General features: G+C 37.9%; 1 long non-coding RNA gene across 1 annotated transcript; it reads right to left on the bottom strand.

Annotated features, from left to right (window-relative positions):
• Window positions 1-1,287: 1,287 nt before the first annotated feature.
• On the bottom strand, window positions 1,288-23,980 carry LOC116441064. Its single transcript, XR_004238867.1, has 3 exons — window positions 23,957-23,980; window positions 7,495-7,562; window positions 1,288-3,659 (listed from the first exon to the last, which is right to left on the bottom strand). It is a non-coding gene; the product is annotated as an uncharacterized LOC116441064 (long non-coding RNA).
• Window positions 23,981-24,128: the final 148 nt, after the last annotated feature.

The following is a 24,128-nucleotide window of genomic DNA, read 5'->3' as shown; positions in this document are numbered from 1 at the left end:
GTACTTCTACAATTCCACATGGCCCTCCAAGAAAGAGATGGGAAGTCAAATCTGAGGTTACAAATTCCCCTGAGCAGACAGGGGCCAAAATTTTGAAATATAGTGCTGAATACTTCAGTATCTAATCCTCCCTTGCAAACCTTGTATTTCTGTAGGTACTGTACTGAACCAAAAAGAGTTGCTATATCTTCTTGTATGAGAAAATAAAAGTTTTAGTAAAACAGAAGCTGATCCAATGCATCATTAAAAATCAGAAATCTGGAAAGAGAACAGTAGACTTGCCTTTCTCTCCTTGCACAGGAGAATTAGGAGAGAAGTTAATATTGATGCTTCTAATATCATATTTCAAAGCCTAAGTATCTGACAAGAGGAAAAGATTGTTTTTAATACACACATACACACAACAGGAAAATGACTCAGAGAATGGAATAAATATCTTTATTTTTAGAAAACTGCTTGTTTACTTGAGGTGCCACAGCAGCTTTGCTCCACGTACATAGCAGCCTGATAAAAGCTAAACAAAATTTGATATATTTGAACATTCAAGTATTTTAATATTCAGAAATTACAGGATAGTACAAATCTAACATATACCCCAGTATTTTTAATTTATTTGTCCTCTACCAAGAGAATTAAATTAGTCATTTCTCTACAGAATTAGTGTTTCCTTTTCTCTGATTTCTCTATTCCCTGATGATATTTATACTTATAGTATTACTGATTAGTTTTAAAATACACAAAAAAATGTAGTATTCATTTGCTCGTTCCATCTTAATCAGCTATAAAAAGCCACAAAAGTGATGACCACTGTGTTTCATTACATTCGTAGATGAATCTTAATACCAAGTTGCAAAGCTTCATTTCCAGCAGGGATATGTCCTTTAGAGGCTTGTCTACTATACCAAGATAACAGTACATCACAACATCTTTGTGGGGTCATAAACATGTGAACACCACAGGTTCACTTAGCAAAGGCATTTGTGAGGAAAAACAGACTCCATGGCTGCTAGTAACCTCTGCCTAAAAATGTAGAGAGGTTATAAAATCATAGAATCATAGAATCATAGAATGTGTTTAGTTGGAAGGAACCCACAAGGATCATAGAGCCCAGCTCCTGGCCCTGTATGGGACACCCCAAGAATCACACCATGTACCTAAGTGTGTTGTCCAAACATTTCTTGAGCTCTGTCAGGCTGGTGCTGTGACCACTTCTCTGGGGAGCCTGTTCCAGTGCCCAGCCACCCTCTGAGTGAAGAACCTTCTCCTGATATCCAATCTAAACCTCCCCTCAGCTTCATGTTGTTTCCTCAAGTCCTGTCACTGGACACAAGAAGGGATTGGTTGTCATATTCCAGGTCACACTGAAACTTCAGGACATGAGGAAACTGTATTCAGTTTCTGGACAATTTCTGTGCTTGTTTCTGCACAATTACATTTCTTATGCCTTTTCATCTAGTAAATTTCATTTATTTGTTTTGCGTTTTCAAGTATTTATGTTTTCCCACAAGAAATTATCTGGAACTGGTTAACTTACAGCTAGTCCAGGGATGGGTACTAGTTGTATCTGGTGCACAATATGGAGCCTTCTCCCAGCAAATTCGGGTGATGATTACCAGCATGAATTTGTGGTACATATGCTTGGCATCTGCCTTGACTGCCAATCAGATTTTCAAGCCAGTCAAAATCTTTATTATGACCTCTGTGGAGAATAGTTTCTTTTCCCTTCCCATCATTGTTTCCTGTTCATCACTAGCAACAGAGTCTGAGGGAGTCCGTTTTCTATCCTCCTAATAGATGAGAGGAAAAATTTTGGAAAGGGAAATAAAATCCAACAGGATTTTTATGGAACAGAGTTCCACACCAGATCTGGTTGAGCCTGAATCTTCCCAGTTTTAGAGTGCGCAACAAAACTCATCTATTAAAATAAATATGTGCCAACTAATAGCCAAATAGAAAGTAAAGGAAACTGCCAGCAACTTATTTTATTTGAAAAAAACCTGGTTTGAAAGAACAAGAAAAGAAAGACTAATTTGGAGGCCAAAAGGATGAGCTTCTTTTTATCTTTGCTGGAAAGACAACATGAATACACCCAGCTCAGCTCTTCACCAACCCCAGACACTGGTAGCTAATACCTGTAGGGGCTGGTTAATTGGGAGGGGAAAGAAGTGAGCATGAGTACAACCACATGAAATGGAAAGAACATTGCATAAAGATGAGTGAGGCAAGTACCTAGAAGAAGATTCCCCTGGGAAAATAAAGGAAGAAGGGTGTCAGACAGGGGGGGTTTGTTGGTGGTATTTTGGATGGGATTTTTGTCAAATTTGGAGAAAATTAATTTGGCTTAAACCCCATAATGGGATGTGGACTATGTGAAGGCAACATATCCTTAAAGGTGACCAGATGAACGTGCAACAAACCATGTATGTTCTACTTAACAGCAGTTAACGCCTGTGGGGAAAACTGACTGCAAGATACTCAAGTCCTCCTGATTTTCTCTCAATGATTGTTCCAATAGGATTTTAAAAATTCTGAAGTCCCTATTAATTGCCACCGATAGGCATTACAACACTGTTGATACAGTGAGGTTTGTTGGGGTTTTTCCCCAGGAAATCACTAGTTAATAAAACTCTGCTAACCTTTCTATTAATTTCAATATTGAAGCAAGCATTATAACCTGGAGAAGTCTAAGATGTACAATTAAGAGAGCAAGAGAATCATAAATACAAACAACCCTAAAAGCATGTTTAAACCTTGAATGGAAACATAAGGTCAGTTTTGGTTAACCATTTGGATAAATTTAGCCGTTAATGGAATCTAGAACAACAGAAGCATTTTCTTTTTTTAGACATTCTATTGGAAACAGAATGAAGAGGAAAATTGTCTTGCAATGCAAGGACAAAAGTTTTGGACTAAATCAACGGATGAGAATATGAAACTCAGAAGTCTATACTTGTTATCCAGGCTAACAGAAATGCAAAACATGTGCATGGCAGACAAGTAAATGAGAGACAAAATTCTGACTATAGTTACACCCATAAAATTTCAGTGATCATACTTGGGCTATCTGGTGATACGTTTTTAAAATGTTGCCTTCTTAGTCAATTAAGGGTGTGATTTTGAAATAGGACAAACAAGCACTTCCTTAACCTGGAACCACTTTTTTTTAAAATGATAATTTAGTGCTTTAGAAAATGAATATTTGCTGCAGATTTTTTAGCAAAATATCTTAATAAAATAGGAGCTTGATTCAATCTATATACAGATTTTATGTGCATGAACCAAAGCTATTATACTAACACATTTCTAAACTATAAAGCATATACAGAAGTCCATTTACATTTCATTGTTAGAGCAGGAAATCCACTTCCAACAGAGCGCAAAAATAATGATTTTATATATAAATAATTCTCCTTACAAAAACCTTCATAGGATACTATTTTTATCATCTGTCTCTGTTCAGTTCTGTTTGTAAGGAAATAGTATTCAGAGATCTACTGAGCAGATTAGCCTTCTCATTTAATGAACATCAGTAGGGTCTAGGAAGCAGGCAGCTTCAGCAAGAGTGATCTCTACTTCCTGGTTTGGTGTTACAGTCAGATTCCCATGATGGGGTGTAGCAAGAAGGCTTTCTCATCTGTGCTGCACGTTTGGTACTTGCCCTGGAGATGGAGGAAAGGTGTTTAGGGGTAGCAAGAAATGAGAGCTGCCAAAATTTTTATCTGGTGCATTTTAGGTGTATTCTCAGCTGTGGATGTTTGAGGAAAATCCTTGTGTTGTGGGTTGACCATTTCTGGGCACCAGGTGCCCACCAAGCTGCTCTGTTAGTCCCCCTTCTCAGCTGGACAGAAAATCAGATGGAGAACAAATTGTAGGCTGAGATAAGGCAGTTTACTGAAGCAAAAGTTAAAGGTTGCACACACACAAGCAAAGGGAAAATACCAAAGATTTTTATTCTCTTCTTTCCATCAGCAAGTAACATCTGGCCACTTCCCAGGAAACAGGTCTTCAACACGTAGTGGAAGGCAAACATTCTAAATAATGAATGCTCCCCACCCCTTCCTCCTCCTTTCCTTAGCTTTTATATCCAAGAAGTCACAGGGTATAGAATACCCTTTGGTCAGTTCAGGTCAGCTGTCCTAGTTGTGTGCCCTCCCAGGATCTCACCCACACCCAGCCCCTTGATGGGGTGGAATGTTGGAGAGACATTGCTGGTGCTGTGCCAGCGCTGCTGGGCAGTAGCCAAAACACTGAAGTGTCACCATCACTTGTGTAGCTGCCACTGTGAAGCACAGCACTGTGCGGGCTGCTGAGGGGAAAATTATCTCAATCTCAGCCAGACCCAATACCCCTGGATGAGGAACAACCAGATTTAGGAGCATTTTCTGAGCAATACACCAAGTGAAATCATCCAGATAAATCAAGGCAGAATATTCTAAGGTCTTACCAGAAACCCAAAATCTGCACTGTGGTACAACTCAAAAATATGAATCTAAATCCTCCACATTTCCAGGAGAGAACTTTCTTACATGGTGCTGGTTCTGGGATTAATGTTGCTCATGCACCGCTGTGCACTTCCAGCATTTTAACAAACAAACCTACTCCAGTCTGTATGGATGGCAACAGCACACTTGTAGCTACCTGACTACATGTCTCTTCTACTCTCTCTGCTTCTTCTCAGGTTTTACAAGGTCCTTATTCCTTGAAACTAATACAGATGAGAGCAAAAATTCCTTGCAGAAATGAGGTTCCACATCTTTCAGAAACCTTAGCCTTGGAGTTTCCACAGATCTCTTCTGTTCTCATGCTTCGAGACCCTTAGTGGAAATGTATTACAAATCCACACATGCCACCGCTGAAATACATGGTAGGTTGTTTCCCCTTCTCTCTTAAATGGGAGTGAAAAAGAAATTACTGAACACTGAATCTCAGCCTTGAAAAGGCTGGAGTGATTTTGGTCAGAAGGAAAAAGAAGTTCGAAGAACTAATCATGCCTACTCTCCTGTTCTCTTCGTTTCAAACTTCTCTTGGCTGTCTGGTAAAGGGATACAAAATCCTGCAAGGTGAAAAGAGAAGGCTGCTTCCAGGTTCAGCACTTAGCCAAGCAGGTGAACATACAGAGTCTCTGAAAGCAGCTGCCTGACTCCTTGTCAAGCTTAGTCATTGAGAGCAGGCTAGGTGCAGGAGTGAGCCACAGATGATGCCACTTCTCCACTTCAGTCAGGGCCATGCTCACATAGGGAAAATACACAGTGTTTGCAACGGCCAGAGCACAGTCCCATCTTGGTTTTATTTAGAATTAATTTTAAATATAGAGTGGTTCTTATTTTTTTAAATTTAGAATTGTTCTTTTCCCGTTCTAGTTTTTTTTTTTTTTTTGTTTCAGGCAATATTTTCTCTTTAATCTAGGTTTTTAAAATTAAAAAGACTTCTATAATGAATTTAGGCCCAGGGAATTCTTGAAGAACTGGACATGTTACCTTTGTGATATTTGTCTGTCACTACAAGATATACTACAGATAACTCTCATCAGTAGGTCAGATATTTTTATATAAAATATGAAAATATCATAATGTGGGTTTAATAGCAAGTGTTATATTTTTTAAATTTAATTTTTAAATGAAAAAAACAGAGCAATTACCTTTTAACTGCCTTAACCAAATGGATATGATACCCATCTAGCCTTGGAGATTTGCCTTTCCTGGAATCCAAAATAAATAGGGAACGGCAGCAGAATTAAAAAAAAAAGCAATTCAACACAACCCCAAACCTTTAATTTGCAAGTAATGTCATTGATATGAGCTCTGTTTATCTGGGAGTAATACATAAGACTGAAAAAAAGTGTTTAATGGCTGCCTTAATTTCAGTTAGCTTGGTCAGTGTTCTTTTGGGCACATTTTGTAAGCCAATGGGGTATTATTCTGTCAGGTTTATTGCTATTTCCTCTATAGAATCTTAAACTCGTGCTTTTTATTAAGAACATTGTTATCTTCTAAGTAGCACATTTAATTCTCCTCCTAGAGTAACAGGATGAGAACCTCTTCCTACAGCTTCTGCTTGCTTTTGGTTTTATGTAACTTTTCAAACGTAGTGTTGTCAATTCTTCTAAAATGCCTGTGCCTTCAATCTATTCTCCTGTGTAGCTGGAAAATCTGTCCCAATTTTTAATTCACGGTTTTTCATCTTTAGACTGTTTATTTCATGTTATTTCATCTCTTTAAATTGGAGTTCAGAAATTCAGTTAATTTCTCAGGATATTTTAAATTATTGCTTTTGCCAAAGGAAACTGGATTTTGGTTTACATCATCATTCTCCTGTAAATCATCTATGTCAGTCACGTGCAGAAGGCACAGTTTTGATTTCTGTTTCATTTTTGGGAACATTTTGAAGACAAAGTGAAACCCACCTCTCTCGTTTATTTTTACTTCAACTGTTGTCTTTGTTTAAAGCTAATCCCAACTGAACAGGGTTAAATGATTAGATTTTCATTAAATTTAAATTAATTCTTAAACTTGATGAGCTTTTTAATTGATCAGTCTTATTCTGGAGTAGAAAACAATTGTTGATCTGCTATCATTCTGCCCACAAGGGAAAAAGCACAAGCAAAGGAGAAGCCAGGGAATTACGCATATAAAAAAGTTGATTTTTAATGCCCCCCAAAAGTTCTGGAATAAATAATCTAACTCACCATTTAGAAACACTGGAAAGAAGAATAGGGAAATGAATAAAAGACAACATGAATTAGTGCACAAACCATATTGAATAGATCTAATTTCAATTTAAAGCAGAATATGAGGGCTCATGGACAGGAGAACAGCATGTGATGTTATTGTAAGCAGTTAAGAAAATGTGTTCTGTATGAATATTTGGGTAGGATCAGCTCAAAAGTGTTGCTTCGATCACCTGTTTTTTATTATCTGTAATAACTACGGTAAATATTTAACAAACTCAACCTTTCATGTAGTTCCACACTCAGTATCTCTTGATTTCAAAAATGATTCATTGATAACCACTTCTCGGGTGTATTTTTAAGAACTCCTCTGGATTAAAAAAAAAAAAAATTAGAATTCAAAATTATCTTGGTAATTTGGTTTGAAAAAACTATGTGCTACTAAATATGGTCAAGAGGGAGACCCCTCACCTGGAAAAGAATAATATGCCAGGCAAAAAACAGATCAGGGATTAACTGGTGGGGTGTCAGCTCTGCAGGAAAAGATCTAAGGGTCTGAATAGGAAGCTAAATAAGAATCAATATTGTTATACTTGTGAGAAAGACAAGAAATCTACTTGAATGCATAAATAGGAATGTAGTATATAAAAAGCCATGATAATAATTCTTCTCTGCTCAGACTTGTTTTCAGCTAGGGTGCTGCAGACAATTTTTGGTGCTGCAACTTGAGAAGTATTTATACCAATTAAAAGAGGAAGGCAACAAGAATGGTTAATAGTTTAGGAATTACTATATGGAAGGAAAGCTTGAGATTATACTTTCTATACCTTTTAGGAGTGATGACAGGGTCTTATTTCTGAGAGCTAATTTTCCAGGTTCAGGTACAGAGTCTGTCCTGTGGCACAGGAACAGAACAAAAAAAAATTAGAGATTTAACACTCATCCAACCTTAAGTATCCAAAGAAATTACCAATTCTTGCCCCAATGTCACAGTGTCAAGGACCCTATGGCTGAATTACTGACTACACACATATTAATATATGAAATATGGACAGGACATAGGCTCAGGTCTCGATATGTGACTGTTGATTCTGCATCCAATAGACGTGAGCCCTGGCAGAGTTTTGGTCATGCCAAGGAATTGTCTGGGGCACAAGTCTGACCCAGGCATTTCTCTCAGCCAGCTGAATATACAAGGCCACCTTGTCCTTGGGGCTGTGGCAGGAGCATAGCTGTGTTCTGTCCTTTTCATCAGGGCAGAAGAACAGCCCATACCCTGTTGAATCTGTTAGCATAGGCAGCAACATGATGTCTTCATAGACATCCAAGGAATTTTCAGGTCTTCTACACAGTGGACTCATTCAGATCAGTCATAGAGCTGCTCTTGACTACCTTGGACTTGCTTCCTCTGGTTCCAACTAAGTTTCCCCAATTATCCTCAAATTACCCTAATTGTCCTCAAAAAAGCTGCTTTCAAACTCCCAGACTTCCAAATCTAACTGTGAATAACTGCTCCCATTTCCTTCTGGTTTGGCTCTGACTGAGCATGCAGGAGTTCAGCTCGCAAAAAAAAAAAAAAAAGCCAAGCAGTACTGAAGCAAAAAGCCAAGGTCAGGCAGTGGTATTACAGTGATATTACAGAACCCTCAGCCCCCTGTCCCAGTGTGGTAGAAGCAAAGAGGCATCAATTTGGAGCGAACATGGGAAATATCACAGGAGGTAGGAGGGGGAACAGCTAGAACTGGGAGGAGGAAGCATGCATTTGAGGGTTGCAGCTATGGTCACTGTCATAAACAGCTGTCAGCACCCAGCAGCAGCCCTGTCACTGACAGGTCTTCAGAGGTTCAGTCAGACAGTGTTACTGTCTCTGATCAAAGCAAGTGGCTGAGGGAATAAACATGCTGACCTCACGGTCTGCCTATAATAAACACCAGTGATACTGCTCGCTCTAACTCTGGGCAATTCGGACTGCTTTCTCTAGTAGTGTTTGCTGGAAATCAATTCCTAGTGAACAAGGTAGGTGGAAGATAAATGAAAACATCCTATCAATACTGGCAAAATATCACAAAGGCTTATTTCACCTTCATCATCAACTCATCTGGCTGAGTGTGAATCCTCACATATTCTCTCTTTTCACTGTAGTAGCAGCAAATAATTGTAGGTACAAAAATGCTGCTACTGAGGATTTTCTTGCTATTTTCTAAGTCCGTGAGAGACTTTTCTCTCTCACAGAAGAGGTAGCAGGGAATGTAAACAACCAAGCCACCTGCAACCTTGGAAAGTCTTGTTTATGATATAGTAGAAAATATTTTGACAATGGATGTTTTAGGATTTTGGCCAATCACCCCCAAGGGGTGGCTGGTCCTTTGTCCAATTAGACTATGAAGAAAAAAATCTATAAAAGAGTTTGTAAAATAATTAAATAAATCAATCTTGCTGCACAATTCCTGCCTGCTGGATCTTCTCTCCTCCTCCTCCTCCCTATGGCTGCGGGACACGGTGATATACCGTAGGAACCAGGCCTGCGGTAATAAATAATTTTTACAGTATTCCCCCAAATAGAGCATTTCCTCTAGTTGCTATGGGGAAAATAACAAATATCTAGTAATGCAAGCATTTCAATTAGTTAACAAGAAAGTGGTTTTCTTTTTCTAGGAAGCTGGACCATTTGCAAACTGAAAACTCAAATGCTGCAGGTAAACGACTGTCTGGCATGTGTAAAAAAAAAATTATTTATCAAGCAGATGTTGTTACTTTGGTTTGAAATGGGAACTTGAAAAACAAAAACAGAAACAAACCCCCAAAGCAAAATCAACAACAAGCCAAACCAAACAAGTTTTAGTAGGTTATACTTCAGAACTGCCAAGTTACCATATTCTTCAATTATATGGACAAGGTCTACAGAACTTTTTTAAACCTTTAAATAGAGGTTTTAAGTCTCTCACAGATGGAAACCTTTCTCTACTACAGAAACTGTATTTCCTAGGTGACAAGTGGAGAGTCTCATCACCTATGCAGTCAGCAGCTGGCGCAAGATTAATTAGTGAAGCTGAGAAGGTTGTTGTGCCTGAGCCTGGAACACAAAGAGAAAAAATATCCTTGCCCTTAGAGCAGACATCAAGAGGAACATAAATAACTTATTTTTCTTTTATATGACTATGAGTGAGTTTCACTCACCTATTCAAAGCTGATATATATTTTAGATATAGAGGAACAGCTGAACACAAGTGATAGTCAACAACATAAAAGTTAGAGATGAGCCATAATATTTTTTTCAGGACAGTTCTCAGGTTTACTAACAAAAATTTAGAGTTACTTATGTCAGAAAACTGTAATTCTTGTGGGAGTTATTTATGACTGTCTATCAGCTTGATATAAACCTAATTTTTGAGCTGAATTTTAACTTACATTTCTTGTTAAGTTAGGATGGAATTTCATCTCACATTAAAGGGACAGTTAATCCAATGAAGGTGAGGAACTCATTCTTTTTCCAAACATGTATGGATCTAGCTCATTGGGATATATGGCTGTTAAACAAACATTAAAGACGGTCTAAGAACTTTCTTATTTACATGGTTGTTTAGCATTATTTTATATATAAATGTGTGTATATATATATATTATATATATACACACGAAACATATTTCAAAATCATAATGTCCCCCCAATGCAGGACATTCAGTTCCTGGTGTAATCCTAACTGTGAGCTCTGTTAATAATGTCGTTGAATTTAGTAGCTTTTAAATCTAGTCCCTATTGTCTCTATGAGAATATCTACAACTTCCTCATAAAACCAGGGCAATGCTAGTGTAAAGGATGGTGGATGAAAGATTTCTGTGATATTAGCACATAATTGTTTATGAAAGTGTTATGAAAAAAAAATCAATTCACAAAACAATTTGCAGTGCAAATCTCACTTCTACAGCATGCCTGCTGAATTATCTATTATAACTTAGCTCATTTTAAAATTGGTGAAGTCTGCAGAATGTTACATTCCCTCTAGACTGGGAGTTCTACACATATGGTCTTGTAGGGAATAAAAAAGTAATTACTGAAGATCACCCTTTCCCAGACAAGTGCTGTGGACTGTTCAACCACTCATTTACAATTTAATCATAGGGCCCGCATTGAAATAGGTTTTTAGGTGTTAAGTCAAGCTAACAAAATGGTTATTTAAATTCATTACATTTGAAAAAACAGAAAACATACTTCCAATTTTGTGGTAGAATTGAGGCTGTTATTTTTGTACAGAAAAGCAGAAACAATGGAATCGGATTGTGTGACGGTTATGTTGGTGGGGGTTTTAATTTTCACAGACATATAGACTGCTTCTGATCCAATATAATTTCTACCATTTTCTTAAGATTTTCAGTAAGTCGAGTGATAAATGATAGTTTACTGTGTCACAAGCTTTTTGAAGCCATTTCAAGCTTTCCATACATATATTAAAAAAATATCTTTTTATGTTTCTTTGAGAAGTAAAAGTTTAAGCATCTTATACAGAATACAACAGGATAGAGTCTTACTTCTCAAAAATGAGAGTTTTTATGTGTATGTATATATATAATTATATATATTTGTTTTGGAAACAGTTCATGAGGGCAACCAAGCTATAAGAGCTGGTTTTTTTTATAATGAAGTGTGTGCTACATGTCAACAAGGTATGTTGGGGTTTTTTCTAACTCCCCTTCAGTGGCTCTTTCTTTATTACTCTGTTTAATGAAAGACTCAGTTCATGTTCAAAGAATCAGATTTTCTTTCAGTTTAAGTGAATTGATAGCTGAGCACTGATCATTTAAACCATCTAAGATTCTGCTTCTTCTTGTGGTCTTTTCCACCCCTTTCTATCCATTTCAAACAGCATTGCTAAAAGACACTGAGGTCCAGATTTGCAAAGTTATTTTAGTGCCTATCCTTTCTCACTGGTAATTTTAACATGAGTAAAGCATTATACACCTTAACAACTTAAACAAGGAACACCCAGGTGATCCCCCTGTCATTCCTAGTTCTCAGTCTAGAAGCATACACATGTCAATACCATAAGTTTGCTTTGCCTGGGCTATAATATCTCTTCTTAGAGGTTCACTGAAATGCTGTGTCCCACACTGACAGACCAACTACAGTTCTGCAGAATTCAGTGGGGATCATCTCAGGTACAAGATGGAGATCAGCACAGCTCTCACTCAGATCACATTTCAAATTAAAAAATCAGGTTCGTGATATATTGAAGCTGTTCTTTTTCGTAAAAGTCCAATACCTCAAATTCTCAACTTTCAGGTAAACTGGTATATTAGAAAAACATAAAAACCAGCAGGTAATCAAAATCATAAAAATATTATCTTAGTGTTTATTATTATCCACCTACAGAGATAAGTGAAATGTATCGTGTACTGCCAAGAACAATGTATTGTCAAAATGGCATTTGTCAAAAGATGTCTCATACCTCACAGTGATTTTGGATTCATATATTGCATTGAAATATGTGCTGCAAATCTGAAAAAAGTATGATGCAAAAGATCCCTTGCAAAACGTGTTGTTGGTCTGAGAAGGTGCCATACCAGTTGATACCTGATAAAAGAATGCAGTGATGAGCCTGTGGCTTTTGTGTTTTCCTACTCAGTCACTGAAAGCATGTTGCAGCTTTTAGCCTATTGCTTGGAGTCGGTCCAAAGTATCTGCACCCATATAGCTGGCAGCAAAGCAAAGTGCTGTGGAGTCAAGCTTGCACTTTGTGAACAAAAGGCAGTTTTGGGCTGTCTGAAATTTATTGATTTCTGGTGTTTGCAGATGACACTGTTAGGTATTTTGCATGAAGTAGTTGAAGGGCATTGAATGGGCAAAGAAACTTTTGTGAAAGCTGTATGTAATACTCTGGTTCAATTCAGCTGTGGAGGGTCTCCTGGCAGCCACCAGCTGAAAACCCCATGGAATCAGTGGAAATCATCTGCTGGCCAAAGTTAGGATCATCTCTTAAACAGCAACATCACATTTAATCAAAGTGCTTTCTATGAAAAGTATGAGTTACTGAAGATATGTGAAAATTTTCCCATGTTTTTAAAGGAATTCTGGTTGCCTCTGATGCTATTTAACTTGCTCTATAAATTCTTGCACTTTAACAGGATGACGAACGAGGCTTTGATATGAGCTACTCAGATGGTGAAATATCATTCTTCCAGTGTTTGGCAAACAAATTTAAATAGGTAATAGAATGCTCTTCTCACAAGTTCTCTTTAGACTGTAGGCAGTGAGAACGACTTATATCCAGGTTTTTTTTTTTAAAAAAAAGTCTAAGTCCTGTTATTTACAGTAAAATAGATTCATCCTGTTTATCTCAAGAAGTAGAGTTTTCCTTCCTTAATCAATAATTTTACAGTTATATAAAAATGTGTGCTATAAGCTGTATTCATACCACGTTCATAGTGATATAACATAAACTGGAAAAAACCCAGACGTTCTTGTTCTGAAATAAGCTGATCTCCTCAGAACGACATCAGCCAATTTCCTTATTCACACCACTTCATATTAAAGGTGGAAGACCATGAGTGTCTGCTATCTAGTACTTGAATCTTAAGTGGCAGGAAGATTACATAATTTACCTTTATACAAGGAAGTCTTTTTCTCTTCCTTTTCCTTCTTCTTTTAATTGAGACACGTAACATGTAATTAGAAATAAGTCATTATATTAGGATACCAACAGATGACACAAAAATATGCATTACACAGAGATGAATTTTGTAGTTGCTCCATTTGTTTTTATTGATTACAGTTTGCTGTTATACACTTTCCATAACAGACTCTATTCAACTCAGGAGCTTGGTTTTTCCCCTCAGGAGTATATATCCATAACACCTCTCCCTGTATCTTTTGTCACCTGAAATTTCAAGAACTCCTTTTTTTTTCTTCATAATCACTATGGTATCATTTCCATAGACAGTATATGATATAGATCATATCATATATGTGTGTCAAGCAAAGAGTTTCTTGGGTCTGATGCATATAAGAAAACTTGCAAAGGGTTAATTAGGGAATTATACATTTCTGTTATTTTAAGGAAGTTAATATATAATCTCTTTGTCTCTGCTTTGACAAAATAAGGCATCTAACAATCACCTAAAAATTTAGCCTTAAATTAGAATGATTAGTATGTATCCTTATCTGTGCTCTTCTTCATTTAAACCTTTTAGTTATCTGCCGAAATTGATTTTGAATTGGTCTACTTAGGGACACTGAACAACAGTCCTGGTTAAGCAGGTCTATACCCTGCTCAGCCAATTCAATTTAGCAGTCTCCAGATTCAAGCTGAGAAAGTTTTTAATCAAAACGTAAACTGGGGCAAGTGAATATATAAAGAATGGTTGCAAAAACTGAACTGAAAATCAGATATCCTTCCAAATCAGGACTGTAGTGGAGAGCCTCTGAATTTGTAACACCTCAGCAGATGGTTGTACAAGAACGTGTACAGAGATGTGTGCTATCTCTTCAAAAGCAGCTGGAGGAAACCAGGCAGTGGGAGCCCTGGGGAACACATGGTAGTAAATTAAATAAAATAAGAGAGACTTATGGGCAAATAATAGTTTTCTGTATTCTAATATTGATCTTTGAGAGTGCTGGGAGAAATTCTTTACAGTGGCTGCTCTTGTCCTTAAATTTCAGTGCCATGTTTGAACGGAGTCCTTAGCATAAGTCCAGGCATTATTTTCAGTTATTGGTCTGTGAGTAAAAAGTCAAAAGGCTTGCTTAAAAAAAATACGTTAAACCTGATTCTTTCTAAATCAGAGGTTTCCTGATGTCAGTGCTTGTATCTGCAAACAGCAACTTTGAGACACCACACTAATGCTGACTCAATCTCTACATCTAACTTTCCTGTGAACAGCATTTAAAGATGGAAGTCTTTCTGGTTTCTCAGAGCAAGAACAACCTGCAGCTTTCCCAGATCATACCCACAAAGAAACTTGTTTATGCTACTGGGATACAGCTGCAGGGCCACCACAGCGCTGAGCTGAGAAATGAGAGAGAGATGGTGCTGGCTTCCTGTCTGTTTTGAAACAGGTAACAAAGAGGAGTGTATGGGGTTTTTTTAATTTAATTTAATTTCATTTCATTTCATTTTTAAAAAGTGAGTAAAAAATTTCTTATTCAGTTCAACCTTTTATTAAGGAATCCATCATGGATGCAAATGTGTCTGAATGAATTTCTTACCCCAGTGTGATGCCTGTTCCGACGATAAATGGAATGAAAATAGTGCCAAAGCCAGCAGACTGCACAGGTGCCGGGGGTGAAGGCAGATCTCATGGTGCAATGGCTCTCAGCAGGATCAGGGGTCAGACTTCCTTGCCAAGCCCTGAGTGCTGGTACAATACAATTGCCAAGCTGCTGAGGGGTTTTTGACTCAGTCTACAGCATGGGTACTACGGTTAGGGATCCCTTTGTCCATATTTCTTCCTAAGGGCCAGAAGCAACAGGATAACAACTAGCACAGAGAAAACTTCGTGTTCTGTGTTGTATCCCATCCCTGGAGAGTGCAATTAAATGCTATAAAATCAGTCTCCATGTGCTGAATCATTCAAAACTGAAGGTGAAAAGGGGGATGAAAAATTTGTTTTGGATTAAAATTCATGTGGAATCACACGGGTGAGGACTCCTAAATCTTTCCGAACTTTGCAGCCGACAGTTTGTTTTTCCTTTGCACTACATTGCACCTTGGTAGATCTTAGTCCAAAAAGCCTTTGAAATCACTGTCCTGAGTTTGCTTCAGTCTCTTGATCTTAAATATATTGTTTGTCACAAGCAGCTTCTAAACCCAATAGTCCATTAATTAATTAATGGAACCTAAAACTTGTGCCATAAATTCTTTTTCTGTCCATACACATTCCTATTTGTCTAAATGCCTTCTTACCAGTCATGTTGATAAATTCCCCTCCCCTTAATTCACTTTTGTGTTTCAGGTACCTCCTTTTCACACAAAATGCCATGTTTTCCTTCTAACCTTCAAGACATTGTAAACGTCCTTTGCTGATTAGCTGCTGCTGTTTTCTTCTCATGGGGACTTTCATACTGATCCATTCTGCCAGTGTGTCAAGCTTTGAATGCCTCCTTGCTGCCTGAATTCTGTTTCTGCCTTCAGACTCTTTCATGCCAACACTTTATGCATATTTTCATTGCCCTGGATTTCTTTAAGGCTCCAAAAACCTCCTTCTTCCAATTCTGCCTCCTCACTAATGAAATCTGTTTCAAGAGTCACATTCCCTGTATCTGCAAACTGCAGCTAGCTTTGCAAGATTCAGAAAATATATATATCCATCATACCCCCTCTAAATATATTAATGCTTTCCTGTTATCCCTGTCTTTCCTTGTTCCTTAATGTTTATTGGACAAACCAAGACAGGGGGCCTACATCCTCAGAAATTATGTCTGGTTCATCCTCCAAGGCAAAAGATTCTTTCTATTGTTTCCCTAGAACTATTTTAAAATAATATAAATTTTCTATCTTTTGGTAGTACAAGCATATGTGAATGTATTTCTTCATCTAACCCCATCTTAATTGTATTTTAAGTAATTAACTGAGCAATTATCCTATCTATCTTATGTAATACCTTAAAATTAATATGATTATTGGTGTTTTGTTGGTTTCATGTGGGTTTTTCCCTTCCCCAGGGGAAAAAAATTCAGACCTATGAAATCTGGAAAATAAGTTAGAAAATGAATTCCTAATTACAGTCTTGGCTGTAAACACATTTAAGTGCATCTTGCTAAAACTTTGAAGGATGTCAAAGAAGCATACCTATAAGCTGAAGATACTTATTCTGTTGCTTCCCTAGAACTTCAGAAATAATGTGAGGTAGAAATCATGCATGGAAAACAAGGCAAGTAGCCACTGGAATTGCATGGAATTTCTTGTTGTGAAAATTTACTTTTTAATTAGTCTAGAAATTACATAGATATCTTAGACACAATATTTAAACTATGAAAACACTATATAGTTTCATTCACAAGAGGATGACTTACCAAGAGTCTGAAAAAGTAGTGACAGGGTCTTTTCTACCCATAAAAAAATACTGAAGAGAGCACATATATGCTAAACAAAGATACCTAAGAGTAAGCATACATAACAAGCAGAATTAATAAAACAAGCTGACCCCACAGCTCTCCTTCCTGTAGTTCTCTGGAGAAACTGCTACCTGCTCTGACCATAGGGAACTAAAGGACAGTTTTGAGATGAGGCCCACAATGAACCTGATTAGCCCAAATTAATGCTGGGGGCTAGAAAAATGTCAGATGCAGGTTGCAGAAATAGTTTTCTCAAACATTGAATAAGTGCTTTAAAAATATTCAGCAGTGATTTTTGCTTGCTTTTTACTGTTCTATTTTACAAAAGTGCAGAGTTTAGGTCTATATCTTGTATTTCCTGTCATTCTGAATGCTGTTCATTGAATGACACTTGAATGAAACTCTCTTTGGAAGCATATATGGTAGGACACAGCCTCAAAGGAGTGTTTTAAGATCACTTAAAGAATCACTGGCAAAGGTATTGGCATAAGCAGGTTTAATACAAAGCTGGTTGGCAAGGTTCAGTCTACTAAATGGTTTAAGCGCACAAAGAGCAAAGCAAATGAAAATCTAAAATCAATCAAACTGAAACTAAAATCAATCACAAATTACCTATGTGGATGCTGGGCATGGAAAGGGGTAAGGATGGGAAAAGGTAAGAATAGAAGGAATAAAGGAAGACCCTCCCATTGAATCACAAAGTTCAGAGGGGACTCCCTTGCCAAACTTAGCCCCGGAACTGACCAATAGTTTAGGCCTAAATGTTTAACAGCAACAATTTAACAAAATATTCCATAGAACATATATAGTTTGTTGTGGCCTGCTGTGAACCACGAGAGCTCAAAGGGTCTCACTCAGGACTGCTGCTTATGGGTGTATTGGGTTTGCATGGCCAGGTTTTGATAGCTGGGGGGCCACAGGGGTGGTATCTGCGAGAAGCTGCCAGAAGCTTCCTCCATGTCCAGCAGAGCCAATGCCAGCAGGCCCCAAGACGAAGGTGCAAGGCCCCAGGCCAATCAGAAATGGTGGGAACGCCTCTGTGATAATGTATTTAAGGGAAAAAAAAGTTATAGCGCTGATGTAATTGTGGCCAGAGAAGAGCAGGGTGAGAACATGTGAGAGGAATAACTCTGCAGACACCAAGGCCAGAGGAGAAGGAGGGAGAGGGGATGCTCCAGGCACCACAGCTGGGATTCCTCTGCAGCCTGTGGTGAAGACCATGGTAAGGCAGCTGTGCCCATGGAGGAGAACAGGGATGCAGAGGTCCACCTAGCCGTGCAAACCCAATACAATAGGGTTATAAGACAGTTGCCTTTAGTCACAGTAATTTTCCATCCCAGCTACAATTTAGGTCAGTAACTTTCTCTGAAAGTTCAATAACAAAAATGTTCTGCTTGGGTTGTTATGCAGGCAGGAAAAATAAATTTCCAAGGCTGTTCATTAAAAAGCAGGAGCTTGTTAGACAGCATAAGTTCCTGGGAGCAGACAGTGTTTCTGATAAGCTCGGGAGGAGCTTAGCCCAGGTGCTGTTCATCAAGACTGAGGCCTAATGAGCATTTCTGAGAGCATCATGCAGCTCAAGAAGGAGTGGGGGAAGAATGCACCACCACAGATACATACATTCTGAAGAATATATTTGGTTTAAAAAATGGGTAATTTCCTTATTTATGCCCCTATTAATCACAGGCTATATACTGTCAGAAAACTATCTAGTGTAGAGACATGGCAAGCACATAATTAGACTTTTAATTACTATGTGGATTCCAAACTTTGCAGGTTTTTATTTCATTGCTATTCAAAAGATGCAAGTATCATTATTTTGTTAGAAATCACACTCATTCACCCTAGTTACTGTAAGTAAACATATAATTATAGAATGCAACACATTACTGAAATCAAATTATCTTTTGAGAAGATGCATTCTGATAGTACTGAAGATTCTGGTAAGGAAACTTTACTGTGACCAGAGCCATATGGGTGGTTAGCACAATGGAGCAGTACAACATATGTGGCAAAAAATGAGGAGAGAATTTTGAGAAATTAATATGCTTTTGTTCCCCATTTTGAAATCATGGGGTGTGTTGATAGTACGAATATTTGGATTTCCTCAAATCTCCTTTTTTTGTCTTTGTTATGCTCAGCACTACTTTTACATCTTCCTTCCCTGGTTGATGAGCAAGGTCCTTAGGTCACTAGTAAAATAAAACTCATTGCTTCTGCCTTCTGTGAATGTAACATTGTTAGCTAGATTCGTCAACAGTGATTCATGCTACTGTATTGAGAGAAATATTAATTTTGGGGGAGTGCATGAAGGCAGAGCATCAATGTAGGAGAGGATTTGAGTCTGTGGGGGATGAGAAAGCACGCTGCACAACCTTCTTTTATGAAAATTAGAGATTAAAATATTAACATGCAGAGAGTGTTGGCAGACCTAGAAACAAGCAATTTTATCTGTGTAATCTCTGCTCCAGTGAGATCAATCAGATATACACCTTCCTTTTAACTAAGCTACATAACAAGGATGAGAAAAGAAAATAGTAGCCAGTATATGAGTATTTTTTTCAGTTTTTTCCCACTTTTGGAGATGGATAAATGCTTCACAGATGGCTTATGTCTTGCAGTGGGGCTGTGGAGACAGGGCGACCCTGTTCCTCATTCTGCCCTCCATCCTAGAACACGTGCCTTGGGTAAGCACAAATGCCTCTAGAAGTTCCAGGAGGGAAAAGCCCAACGTTACTCCACTCACACGTTACTCAGAGGGTAGCAGCAGCACAGCTTTCTCCCTGCATGGCTGGAATGAATCATGTAAATCCTAATTTTGTCTGTTTTTCTGTTTGCCTTGAAGAAATGTGAAAAAACGAGTCTATGCTTGAGCACAGCATTTGCATTTTCACCAGGCCAGTACTGAGATGAAGGATGGTTCTTCGCTCCCATTTCCAGGAAGGTCTGCCAAAATGTGATGATCACATCAAAGGCTCAGCTCCCTTTCTTCCCCCCCCCCCGCCCCCCTTTTTTTTCCCTTTTTTTTTTCCTTTTATTTTTTTATTCTTCATTTGAAATGAGGTAGTTATCTGGCTGTGTGTTCATTCCTTGACAAAGCTTAGATACAACAAGCTCCTACAGGCAAAAGATTAGTAACATTGGCTATTGCCTTGTGACTTTATTTGATTTGAGGGTGAATGTGCTGTAAGAGATGTTTCGAGCTGGTGGTGTGTGATTTCATGTATGAAAGCCTTTGTGTAAGGAGTATGTGCAACAGCCTTTGGCCATCATTCCAGCCTGCTTGTTCCCAGAAGAACCTGTGATTGGCTACAAAGCTAAGCCACAGCCTGCCTCTAGGCTCAGGAAGATTTTTAAAATTTTATCTCTTTTATTCTCACACTTTGTACGAAACCTATTATGAAGAGAAAAAAGTTTGGAGCCCAGAGAACTGTTCTAAATCTGATGTGTGGAGTTTCCTTAGATATGCCATTTTTTGTTTTTAAATTAAAAACTTTAGGTACTCTTTTAAGAGGATAATTCAGCAGTGCCTTTTGAGACAAGATGACAATATTTCCTCTAATTGTGTGGCAAAATTACAGTAAATTGTATTTTAAATCTCCATTACAGACAACAGAAGAATGAGAGCACTGGGAAAACAAAGATGCTGTCCCTCTGTCATACAGTCACACCTCGAGTCTGTGCAGTTCTGGTCTCTGCTTCTCAAGAGCGGTGTAAGAGGTACTAGAAAACATGCAAATGATCCAAGGCATACAGAAAGTGCGTTGGAAAAAATGATTAAAAAGTTTGGACTACTTAGTTTGGAGCAGAGAAGACTGAGGGAAAGCGTGACCAAGCAAATCATGCAGGTGATGGTAAGCAGAATGCAGATCCATGGTTCACCAATTCCCACAATACAGACACCAGGGGATTCTGGATGGTACTCAAATCAGTTCGAAATATTTAAAAGTACTTTACACAATGGGTGGTAAACTTTGAGAACTTTTCACCACAGGAGACTGAGGATAGCAGATGGTTTCATCGGGTTAAAATTTCAAATAATATGTATTAAATAAACAAGCAGGAATGTGACCTCCAATATCCTTAATTCAGTGGTAGTGTATCCTAGGGAAGGAGAAGGATGGATAGCACAAAATGTCAAGCTTTTGCCACTGTCAGAAAACAAATCCTGTACCAGATGGAGTATTGGCTTAATCCATCAAGTTACTTCTCATGGTCTTCCTTTTATCCTGGGAAGTTCAATTACCATGACCTGGCTCTTCTCAACAACACTGATTTTTGAATTTTTTTTCTCTGAAATATCCCAAATATTGAGATGAATGTGTTTATTTTGAAAGTTTTGTTGTATTGAGACTACTTCCTATGAATTCTTCAGTAAACCACAGGGAACTTTCTTTTTCCTTTTTTTGTGTATGTATTTCGACAGAAATTTGAATTTTCTACTAAAAAGAGTCTCTATATTATTTGTCACGATTTTCTTCATGCCTCTTCATCTGTATTAAATAATTCTCAAGAACTAACCAATTTAAGGCAATCAGACTTCAACTATGAATTTGATAATGCCTTTATAGCATTGATGCCTTAGGGTTTAACTTTTATGTTTTTCAAATCCTGCACTGCCTAGTGTGTAACTGAAGTTTCTTGTGGCCTGTTAGCTGTTGTTCTCTCCTGCTGGTTAGACACAACAAACCTCTCTGGGTTTGCTCTTCGAGGACACCAGGCCCCAAAATGTGTAAACTAAAGCCTAGAGGGGGGAAAATGTGGGTTAATTACATCATTAACTGAGGTTATAATTGGAGAATTAACCCTGATATGCAAATGGACCAAACCTATAAAAGTGTGAAGAACCCGTGACCCAGGGTCCATCTTGGCTCTAGCCTTTAGACTGCCCAGGGTGTACCTTTGAAGGGTCTTCAAATAAATACCTACTTTTATTCTCTTATTCTTGTCTAGTCTCTGTGTTTTAGGTGGCCACCTCAAGGCATCAGTTTTTGGCACTCCAGATGGGATACAAGGCTTCTGAAAATATTCTGGACTGAGAAAGATCCAGCTCAGCTCCCCCTGCCCCCCCCCAATTATAATTACAACTGCTATGAACAATTCTTTAACCCAGGGCCAGTTTGGTAACCATGAAGTCAGGGTGTGGAAGATATAATCAGAGCTCAGTGTGTTATCTTTGAATGCTATCTAATGTAAGATCTGAGTTGGTTCTCAAATTGTAAACAAATTTTGCTGATCTTTCCACTTTGGTTTACATGTCAACTGTTAGCTCTGTATCCACATAAACGTCCTTGGATGAGTTCTGGACTAGAATCATATGCAAATTTTGGTTCCAAACCTGAGTCAGGGTTATCAGCTGTGTAGATTACAAGCACAGGAAAAAAAATCATTTAAACTACATCATCTTAATTTGTATCAGTCTCTGTTTTCTCAGCTGTTTCAGGGGCAGAAGCCTTCTTGACACTTGAGTTAAGAAAGCTAAAGAGTTAAAATCTGGAGAAGCAGATTTTTTATTTGAATGACAACAGTACATACTGTAGGGCAAGGCAGTGTAGTTCTGCTGAGTTACGTGAAGCAGTTGTCTTAATAGGTCTCGACATAGCCTGAAGAATATTTATCTCCTGTAAGTTCAAAAGGCTGAACCTAAAAGGCCACTTGAGACAATTCCTAACAGGGCCAATTTATCTTATTTAACTTTAATCTTTGTCTGTGGCTGAAATGACGCTTTGTTTACTAATGTCATTGACTAAGACGTTGCCTGAGACTGTCTGAGATTGGAGCATGTGCGATGCAACCACGCCAGGCTTGTGCACCACTGAGTGTAAAGTGAGCTTTTGGAAAGAGAGGAGAGAGGTTTATCTCCCTAGCACTCTGAGCACTACTTTAATGATAATCTTTCCTCATCTCAACATTCATGCAAAGTAGTGTAAGCAACACACAGACCTGAGATTTGAATGTTGAAACAAGTGATTTCCAGAGGGCTGGGTAAAATCTTTTTTAGCAATGCCTCAGGTCTTGGGGATCTGTTTGATAACATTTTTTCTTGCAAGTGCCTGAGAAACAAAGAATTTTTTAAAGAATCTGCTTTCCTGCTCAACCTCTTCTGGGATGCTTAAATCTTCCTCACCATCCATCTCTTTTATTTCTGCAATCTCCCAAGCTCATTGTCCCAGTCCCAGAAAAAAATGGCCAGAAAAGTGAACAAGGAGTTTTGCAGTGAAAGTGATTTCAAACTGGTTTTGTTTGCTTGTTTGCTTATTTTTAAGATTGGAGCAATTGTTATTTGTCAAGTAAGCCCTTCTGCTTTTCCTGACCTTTCCAAGATCTCTTGTAGTAACAGAACACTGTTCAGAGAGATAATTGTGCCACACAATTAGCTGTGGGACATAATTATGAATTTGGAAGCTGCAAGTCTCGTATTAACTTGTACATTTTAAGTATGAGGTGTCTGAGGCTTGTTGTGTTTCTAAGGAATTCCTTAACTAAATCTTCTTTTTTAGTTCTTCTCCCTTCATGCACTTAGTAAATTGCTGGCAACAATACCGGCAAATTACTGAATACAAAAAAGTTTAGACAGAATGATAATTTAGTTCATTTTAGCACAGCCACCCACAGGAAATGTTTCTCTACCTATTTCCCATTCTGAAGTTGTACTTAAAATATTCCTTTTCTTAGGAATTTTCTGCTAATCTTTGATAATGAACATGTAATTTTCACTCTGTAATAATTTTAAAGGACTCATATTTTTTTCAAACTAACTGTCTTTCTTCTTGCACTAACAAAATTGACATTTCCTAATGCAGCTTCTTAATATGAAGGCATAAATCAGGAGATATTGCGAAACACAAATGACTCAAATGTCTTGCTTTTTTCTGTTCCTATCTGTGCAAAGTGGATGTAAAGTGTTGCCAGCCCTTGAATGCCGCCATTTTTACAGTCTTTACACTTGAGTTTTGTGTTGATCTAGTGAATAACTATATAGGCCCTGGGCTTGGGGATGTCATACCTATGGCTAACTTCCATAACCTTAATAACAACAATAGTAGCAGCAGTAGTAGTAATAATAATATTAATAATTTTAAGAAAAATAAAGATCACCTCCCCACCCTCCAAACCCAACATTCATTGCAAGAAGTAAAGCTCCTTTTCTCACGCTGTGCCTTAAACTCTGCCTTAGAAAGATCTTCAGAAGGAAAGTTGCAATCTCCCAGCAAACTACTTATACATGTGCTTACCCTTACCTGTCCTGCTGTCTTTAAGGAGCTTTGTTTCTGTACATGAAGATAGACTTTCAGTGGGTTTTTTTCTGTTGACTGTGAAACTTTCAATCTAAATTCAGGAATACCATACTGTACTTAATCCATATTCCAAAAGATTTGACTTCATTCCTTTTCTGTCTTTTCTTCCATCTTC

Source organism: Corvus moneduloides, chromosome 3 (assembly GCF_009650955.1).
Source record: "Corvus moneduloides isolate bCorMon1 chromosome 3, bCorMon1.pri, whole genome shotgun sequence".
NCBI classification, from domain to species: domain Eukaryota; kingdom Metazoa; phylum Chordata; class Aves; order Passeriformes; family Corvidae; genus Corvus; species Corvus moneduloides.
The sequence above is the reverse complement of the archived record's forward strand: the minus strand, read 5'-3'. Positions and strand labels throughout refer to the sequence as shown.